We start from the raw sequence: 10,032 nt of genomic DNA on the forward strand, positions 1-10,032 counted from the left end.
TTATCAGGGCCTCTTACACTAGATAAAATTGGATTTCAGAATAATAATCCAAAACACCATTTTTTACTTTTATCCTATAGGAAGGAAAGTAATGTAATCGGGTCAAAATTTCGATGGTCAGATTTTAGTGACGAAACACGTTTTGAGGTCCCTAGAGCCTAAATGCAAAGTTTCAGCCATTGGTCCGTGTGTGTGTGTCTGTGTGTCTGTCTGTAAACAAAATATCTCGAGAATGGTAAGAGCTAGAGACTTGAAATTTGGTATGTAGCTGTCAAATGTGACAAGGATGCGACACGAAACTTTTGGTTAAGACCGGTGCTACGGTTGGCGGCATTTTACCGCTTTTTGGCGGTTTTTGGTGTAATTTAACAATATCTCGGGAACGGTATAAGCTAGAAACTTGAAATTTGGTATGTGGTTCACTAATGTGACAAGGATGCAACACAAAACGTTTGTTTGAGATGGTTGCTGCGCTTGGCGGTATTTTGACCGCTTTTGACAGATTTCGACCGTTTTTTGGCGGTTTTCAGCTATAGCGACAAAACGGTTAGAGATATTGTAAAAGTTAGGGTAAAAGAACACTCAAATAAGCATCATTCAATAGGATAAGGAAAGTCGTGTGATGTTCACACCAGATTTTTTACTTTCTATTACTACAGTTTAGCGGAGCTATACTAGTAATGAAAGTATTGCAATCGGTCCAAATTTTCAAAATCGGGAAATGGTTGGAAATATCCGTTTTGGGATCCCCTGATGTCAAAAAAGTGATTTTTAGCCCATGGTCTGTACGTATGGATGTATGTACGTATGTTTTTTTCCTCGTTAGTGGTAGGTGTGCCATTTCACAGTCATGGCCCTCAAGGGGCCCCTTTGGCTTTGAATTTGATAAAACACCGATTTTCTTCTCCTTATGTCGGTTTTCAACCGAAGGGGTGATAGTTTTAAAAGTTGGTTAGACCTTAGGACCAGTGCTTTTCGAGTAGGGATTGTTATCCCTGCGGACTTTTCAATCCCACGGGATCTCGCGCGGGATCGTGGGATTTTGCGGGATTTGCAAGTATTACCCGCGAAATGCCGCAGTTATAGTAACACTGAGTGACATAATAGGCACTCCCTTATGGAATGGAGGACACCCTACGCAACCCATAATATTACCAGGTTATTGAACGGTATAATGGGAAATGAAATATCAACGGTGGCGTAGTGGTCAAGACGCTCGCCTGGTAAACAGGAGGACGTGGGTTCGATCCCAGCCGAGGCATGGAATTTTGTCCTCATTTATTTGAGAGTGTGACCATATAATAATGGAGCTCTAAGGGTTAGTTGGTAGAGAACGCCTCCGGCATTAACCTCACCTGGTGGTTACCTTCCACTCAAGAGTCTATTATTATTATCATCAAGTCGATCGCGACCAGCACACCCAGCAGTGTTTGAACCTGACAATATCATCTTACACACCTGATTACTCCAAACTTGTGAACCAAATTCAGAGTCAAGTCTCTTATTCAGGTAAGTCGATCACAAGTCACAAGACTGTATTTCAAATTCAAAACGATCTTCCTCTGCAACTTCTGCCGCAAGACTGTATTTCAAAATCAAAACGATCTTCCTCTGCAACTTCTGCCGCAAGACTGTATTTCAAATTCAAAACGATCTTCCTCTGCAACTTCTGCCGCAAGACTGTATTTCAAATTCAAAACGATCTTCCTCTGCAACTTCTGCTGCAAGACTGTATTTCAAATTCAAAACGATCTTCCTCTGCAACTTCTGCCGCAAGACTGTATTTCAAATTCAAAACGATCTTCCTCTGCTACGGCACATGAGATGATGTATATGGGCAGGTAATTGATTACCACAAAAACACAAATGTGAAAAAAAAGGCCAAGTTCCTATCCAAAAATGTCGGCCTATAAAAGTGGTGATATCAGAAAATTAAGGCCTTCTCTGCTCCGTTACTCTTTCTGCTCCAAAATCTGCCGCACTTAATGTTGAATTGAAGGAGGGCAGCACGAACGAAAAGATGAATTATTTTCCACTGAATGAAGATGAGAAGGAAGAAATTTGTCCAATCTTTTGCTTCAGTGAGTTGTGTGTGACTTCTGAGCTGGAAAAATCCTGGAAATGCTTTTCAATAGGAAGGAGCGTAGTAGTCAGGAGGTATTTTCAGTTTGAATTCAATTTGAGCAGAGACAAATCTCTGAGTTTTTCTCCCTTTTCTTTAATTCCCTCACAAGGCTATGTTTTCTCTTCGAATTTCACTTTTAATTATTTATTTATCTGAGTAGGGAAAACATAGCCAAGTTGAAACTGAGAGAAGGTTGAAGGAATTAAGATTCATAAGCATTTCTATTTTTTATGACTAGTCTGGAAACCTTGGATTTTCAGTTATCAAGGTGTAAAGGTGTGTCCAAACATTGTCGACACTGAGAAAAAAAATGCTCGATTTCCCACAAAAAAACACAGAAAAACTTCTGTGACCGGTTTTTTGTGAAGTCAGCAATATTTTGCATTTCTATTTTTTATGACTAGTCTGGAAACCTTGGATTTTCAGTTATCAAGGTGTAAAGGTGTGTCCAAACATTGTCGATCGACGAGGTGAATTTATATTGTCGAGGCAATGTGGACGGTTCAGTTAGACATCGATCGATTATGTGTGGATAACTAGACACACCTTAAGGAATTATCAATCTCTGGGAGCTACGAGTTACGTCCCGAGGGTCAAATCCGATTTCCATTTTGTACGAGAACTTAATCTTAGAGCCTTCCTCTGACACGGTGATTTTATGTCCCTGCTGGGTTCGAACTGCAGTTCTAATGTGTATGGAACTGCTGCACTACTGAGACCTAAGCTGTAGACATTAGATTTGATTAGATGATGCTCTCTTCTGAGGACTTGGGTATAATAATATTATTAGGTGCTTTCATAAATGTAATAATAGATTTCTAGGTATTCTTGACCAAGTACCTAGAAATCCTACCTGATTTTCGCTCACCGTCAACTTTTATATACGTCGTACAACTTGCAGCTTCAAATCTGCTAAACTTTTATAATAAGTTTAATAATAACGAAGTTTAGCTAAAGACCCTCCTGGTCTGTGAAAGCCGAAGAGTACCTAACGAAGTTTTCATTTCAGAGAATAAAGGCGTAGGGTAAAGTTTTAGCGTAGGTGACTCTTGTTTGTGAAAGTTCCCAGATCCAGAAAGTTCAAGCTTGATATTTACCTCAACACCTCAATATTTAACACTCGCCAAGTCAGGCAATTTTGTTGGAGGTGGAGGCAGAAAAATAGTCATCTGTGTGGTTGTGTGTTAGTATGTATGAAACATGGGGCTGTGGATTTGAATTTTCCGTAACGGAAAGTTTTCTAATCAAACTTTTCTGTTTTTAGAATAGACAATAGGCATGAATGTAAAAGACATTCTTTTAAAGTAATGCCTTGAAGTAAGGCATAAGCTGTTTCGAGGTACTTTTTTGTTGTAATAAATAAATTAAAGGCTGTTCTCATTATTGCGTCATGGTGGTCATTGTGCAATAAATCAGCGAAATATAATATTGGCGAACCAATGAATTCAGATAACTTCAGGCGAGTTATAATGAAGAGTATATAGATAGATATAGGATATAGGGTTTAGCATGATGAGAACATTGATATTGTGATTATATGCTTTAGCATACATAACTAGATAGGTATAGTCCAAAATTGTGCAAATCCTGAAAGTTTGTCGAAATGAGCAAATTTTCTTTATATGTTGACTTTTTTCTTCTTTTTTATCCTCAAAATTTATTGGTCTCTTGCCCTTCGACATCGAGTTGAATAACATTGAAATTTTCACCTAGGTACCTACCTACACCATCTTCAGATAAATCAGTTCTTCCCAAACACCGAAGTTTGTAAATCATCTTCAGTTCAACATTGAAAACATAGATTATTATAGATTATTAAACTTACAAAAAAACAAACGAGAATAATATGTTTTGCTAATTTGGTTCTTTCGGATATGATTTTAAATCAGAATGCATTAACCTTGAGGTGTTCAAGTTCTTCATAATAATATACTGGTCTGTACCAACATTTATAATTGCCAGTATATTGATCGTGTGGTAAACAATGGTACAGTCTAGTGGTGTAGTGTGGAGGGTGTGGGTTCGAACCTTGGCTATGACGGTCTCTTGTACATCACTTGATGCTGAGATGGTTTGGGCACGTGGAGAGGAGAGATGAGAGGTACGTGTGGGTAAGAGAAGAGAGGAAGACCAAAGAAGACTTTAGTGGGGCAACCTCTTTGTTAGCCATTACCATTCATAACTTTTTTTTTATATATATGTTATTTAACTTTTTACATCTTTTTTAATGTCAAAACCTATGTTTGTATTTATTTTTGGTGTTCATAAACGAGACTTTAAGCTGTTGGCTTAATGGGACTTTTTAGTCTTAGTCGACAGTATAAATAAGGTAGGTATTATTTAATATAAAATAAATAAATAAAGTTAGGGTGGATATATAAGGTGTAAGAGGATTTGAGAGAGGGGGGGTGGGGGATGGAGAAGAGAGGAAGCAGGAAGCACTATAGGCTGACAAATCAAGATTGCCAAACTTGATGTAATCTGACTAAACTTTTCCAAGGACCATCTGGGATATCCTGACACAATGGAGGAGTTGCAATTGGTAAAATTTTTTAATAAAAGGTCGATTCCTACGTAAAAAGTTGTGAAAAATCCAAATCTGAGGTCAAAACTCCAAAAAAGTAACTTAAAAAGTTTAAAGAGTTGTGACGTCAGACTTCACGTCAAAATGCGCAGAAACGCTTGCGCACAAACAAACGAAACGGGAGTAATGAATTATGACGTCATCGCCTACGGGAGCGTATGCCGTGACGTCAAAGTTCACGATTTACCGGCATTTTTTTAATCGATTTATCTCGGTTGGGAACGGCTGCAGTAGGTAATATATGTAGTTATACAGCCACACGTTCCTACTGTACGTACCATCTGTATACAGGGTGTCGAATGGAGCAGTTGCAAATGGGTTAAAATTATAAATAAATGGTCGATTCCTATGTAAAAGTTGGGAAAATCCACATTTGATGTCAAAACTCCGAAAAAATAACTGAAAAAGGTCAAAAAATCAATTTCTGTTTTCCGTTCTAATGAAAGAGTTCAAATATGCGGGACGTCAGACTTTACGCAGTGGTTTTTTCGTCCGTTAGGTAGTGCCACTATGCAAGCGTATGCGCACAAACACATTAATGCGTTGCCTGCGAGGGAGCTTTGCTCGGGACATTTGATGTGACGTCATCGCCTACGGGAGCGTATGCCGTGACGTCAAAGTTCACGATTTACCGGCATTTTTTTAATCGATTTATCTCGGGATCTAGAAGTCGTAGAAGAAAAAGAAAAATTCTGTTGGTCCTTCCTCATTTTTCCTGCTATATGACTTTGAAACATCACCCAAGTAAGCGCAACTGATCTATTCAACCTCCTCCACTGATGGCTACCAAACCCCCTTAGTGCTCCGGGGTATATAATCAGTCACGACTCTACGTTTATCATGAGGGCACCACCCCCTCATCTTATAATTCGAGACTGAAGGTGCTCCTCTGGAGTTTTGTATTTGGGCTGGGTATGGGTATCTTACTGTACCTTATTGTAATAATCTAGCATTGTATGTAGCATAGTTCTAAATCACATATTCACAATTCAGATGAACGCATGAGGAACACCTAACGAAAAGATTACAACATGATTATCATTGTCATTGTTGATGATTAAGTAGTTACTTATATGGACACGGATTGAAAGCTCGAAAATTGTGAGCCGTGGGAAGCTATTGAAAATGATTATAGGTACGTCTATTTCCAGGTTTTATTTCGCTAACTCCTGTATTTCATTATACTTATAGTGATACCGTTCAAATTTTCAAGGTAGACACACCGAACCAACTCTGGCTCAATGAAACTCTAGCTACACCGAGACATACCTACATATATTAAACATGGTGCGCTTGGCGTCTCCACCAATGTAAAATTCATGAACAGCTTGCTTCATTGTCAATTTTCATACAACAATTTTGAACAACAAAATATTGAAAGTTCTAATGAATTTGATCTTGGTGTTCTAAAACGTTTAATATTTGAGGTGTTTCCAAGCCTTTTATTTTTCGGAAAAGGATATAACACCGGATATCATCACTCTGTTGGCTCAAGGACCAAATCCACGTGATCCTTATCTAGCACGTACCCCGAACATCAAAGAGCGGCTAATTACAATCCAGTAGTTCTTAATGTCTTCTAATTATCATCTCTTTTAACACCGAACACTTCATTTGTACCCTTTCATAGCGAAAATGCCGCCAATGATGTAATAATTATCTCTGCAAAAAAAATTGAGACAACTCTATTAATCTCTGAACCTGAAAGAGGAAACGGCCCCTAAAAGGGGTTAAATCGTTAATGGTTTGGGGATTGTCGCCCGGTTGCACAGACTTTGATATCTCAATAGTGGTTTTTAATTGCCTCCGATTTGATTGATTGAAGATTTGAAGCATTGCAACACCCGAGCGAGGCTTTTTGTTAGAAGATGAAAACGTTTGTAATAACAGGAATTGAGGTGTCAAATTTTTGAAGATGCAGAAAAAAATGCGATATTGGAGAAACTAGAAAGCTACCCTTGTAATAATCTTGTAGATGTGTTTTTAAAAAGCATGAAGACAAGAAAACCATATTTCCTAAAATACTCGTACCGAGTATGATATTTGCCTTTACCTAAACATATTTCAATCTTTAAGGAAAAGACTCGAATTGCCTGCCCTTGCCTGTCACTAGCCGCTAAAGGAGGTCCTTTAAGACTTTAAGTAAACAAACACATTTAAAATTACTCGTACTTCTTACAAGTACCAAATTACCAATAGGTAACTTCCAAGAGTACCAAGACTTTTCTGGTTCTCAAAATGGCGTCAACAAGAAAACCATATTTCCTAAAATACTCGTATACCGAGTATGATATTTGCCTTTACCTATACATATTTCAATCTTTAAGGAAAAGACTCGGATTGCCTGCCCTTGCCTGTCACTAGCCGCTAAAGGAGGTCCTTTAAGTAAACAAACACATTAAAAATTACTCGTACTTCTTACAAGTACCAAATTACCAATAGGTAACTTCCAAGAGTACCAAGACTTTTCTGGTTCTCAAAATGGCGTCCTATTTAGACCTTCGCGTTCGAGCAGGTGTAAAAAGAAAACAAAACTAGGTACACGAGAAAAATAAAGAAAACCGTACGATAAAGGGTAGATCATTATATCGTAGACATCATTGTACAAACGAAAAGACTGATGCGTGTGCCCTCCCCCTATATGAAAACAGAAAGCAAAATGAAAGTGAGGTCCGTGCCATAGCATGTCCATAACACAGAGCATGTGACAGTGGCGTTAATTATTGCAAATCAATTAAACACAATTACCTCGCGCGATTTACCTGTCTCGAGATTTTGTTTTCTATGGGGAAAAGTAGGATGAGATGAGGCATAACACGGATTTCTAGGTTTTATAGGTTCCTACCTAAGTGACGAGTTTACTGGTTACCTATTACCTAGTTAGTAGGTAATGTTAAGCATGATGGGTTTGGTACCTAATGTTCAGGTTACTGATTAAGGTAATCAAGCGCGTAAACCTAAGTAGGTAGGTAGCTATCTGTCACCTGACCATGGAAATGAAATTTCCAACAAAAGTACACCACTAAACATCATGCAAACTAAAGGGAGATTAGGGAAAATTTCATTTCGTTGTTGAACAAAATGCAAATGAAATATTCTTATTACTTAGTAGATAGATACGTACATAGTGAGTGATACCTGTCCTAAGTTTACATAATGCATAATAATAATAATAATCATAACGTATAGGGAATGAAATTTCCATGGTCAGGTGACAGATAGCTACCTACCTACTTAGGTTTACGCGCTTGATTACCTTAATCAGTAACTTGAACATTACTGTCACAGGTACCAAACCCATCATGCTTAACATTAACTACTAACTATTTATATTTTTCTCCATCCTTTTCATTGTTAAACCTATGTATGTACTTTGTTTGATGTAAATAAATGAGGCCTGTTTTAAACTGTTGGCATAATGGGACTTTTAGTCTTAGCCGACAGTATAAATAAGGTATATTAACCTTTTGCGGACAGATTCATGTGTCACATGAAATCATGGTTCCGCCATTATGGTAGGAGAAATATAACTTAAATCTGGCGATACGGTAGGATTCATGTCCAGCATGAAGCTACAGATTTACTCGCTACGGTCGGCTTGATTTTTACAGATAGGAGGCGTTACGGTAGGACGTGCCTAGGAACTTGTGTATCTTTTGCTCCTTTCAAATGCAGACTGAAAAGCCGATGTTTGTTTATTATGATTTCAAAGCATTCGGAATTATAGTCCGAAGATTTCCGAAGAAGACAAAAAAAACCAGATGTTTCTATCTCAACTAGGAAAAAAAAGAAAATAAATTAAAAGCGAGGGAACAATTTCATGTGTGACATGAAGCCTACCACAAATCGCTTTTCGGAGGTTTCATGTCTCACATGAATCCTACCGTATTTGAAAAAAATGTTTTGTTTACATCCGACTGTAACAACAACGCTTAAGGTTCATGTAGGACATGAATCCTACCGTATGAGCGATTCTGATGAAATTGATTCTGTACGCAAAAGGTTAAATAAATAAAAAAATAAACTAGGTAATAAATAGGTAACCAGTAAACTCGTCACTTAGGTAGGAACCTATATAATCTAGAAATCCGTGTTATGCCTCATCTCATCCTAGGTCTATGCGTGAGATATTGATGAGTGAAAGAAAAATAACTCGGTTGTAACTTGGGTGCCATCAGTTTTCACTTTTCCTCTTCTCTACGGAAGTATCTTTCAGGTTGTACACGCATCAATTCATCAGAAATTCAAAATCTCATAGTGAAGATGTAATGGACAAATTGGGCCTTAAACCTTAAATCCTATAAATGATTGATCAATGACAGCGGTTTGTGGGAGGGAAAGGAACAAATACATAAACAAAATTGTCGCGTTAAAACATGTAATGTGTAATTTTTTTTCAGATAGGTACCTACTTACTTTTTTTTCCAGATACCTACCTACTTACTTTTTTTTTCAGATACCTACTGTTAATTTTAAATTGGGCCTTAAACCTTAAATCCTATAAATGATTGATCAATGACAGCGGTTTGTGGGAGGGAAAGGAACAAATACACAAACAAAATTATCGCGTTAAAACATGTAATACACTTCCTTCGTTCATTGTTGGGAGTAACTTTGTGTAATTTTTTTTCAGATAGGTAGGTACCTACTTACTTTTTTTTTCAGATACCTACTTACTTTTTTTTTCAGATACCTACTGTTAATTTGTCTTTTTGGAAGTTTGGGTACATTGGGCCAAATATGCCAAATTTGTCCACCTGATTCACGATTTTTTAATAGCTTTTTTTAAAATCCCCCTTTTTTCACAAATTATATTTCTCCAACATAAAAAATTGCTATTTATTTATATTATAATTTTTATTTTATTTATTCATTCCATCGCCCAGGGCAACAATAAAATATCAGTCATAAAATTCAATATAAGCTCTCTCTCTCTCTCTCTCTCCCTCCCTCCCTCTCTCTCTCTCTCTCTCTTTTCTATGGAGAAAAGTTAATGGCTAGATAATAGATACTTTAATCGGTGGTTAAGAGATGAATGTATAGGTATGTATGGTATCTGCTACTTTGTTCTAAACTGTTTTCTCTTGACATTGTTCAGAGAAGATTCCCACATAGGATACTTTCTTTGTATGTGGTAAGCTGATGGCTTGTACAGTGAACGTATATTTTCTTCCTATTTCATCCTCTCACTCCTACGCTTTTATTAAATCCTTCCCTCTTCCTCCTTCCTTCTCTTTTCTGTTTCTATATTCCTCTATTATTAATCATAATTAATCTCTCTCTTACATAACACTGTTTGTTGTGTCTGCTTTATTATATTCCT

Source organism: Diaphorina citri, unplaced genomic scaffold (genome assembly GCF_000475195.1).
Source record: "Diaphorina citri unplaced genomic scaffold, Diaci psyllid genome assembly version 1.1 scaffold1785, whole genome shotgun sequence".
Taxonomy (NCBI): Eukaryota; Metazoa; Arthropoda; class Insecta; order Hemiptera; family Psyllidae; genus Diaphorina; species Diaphorina citri.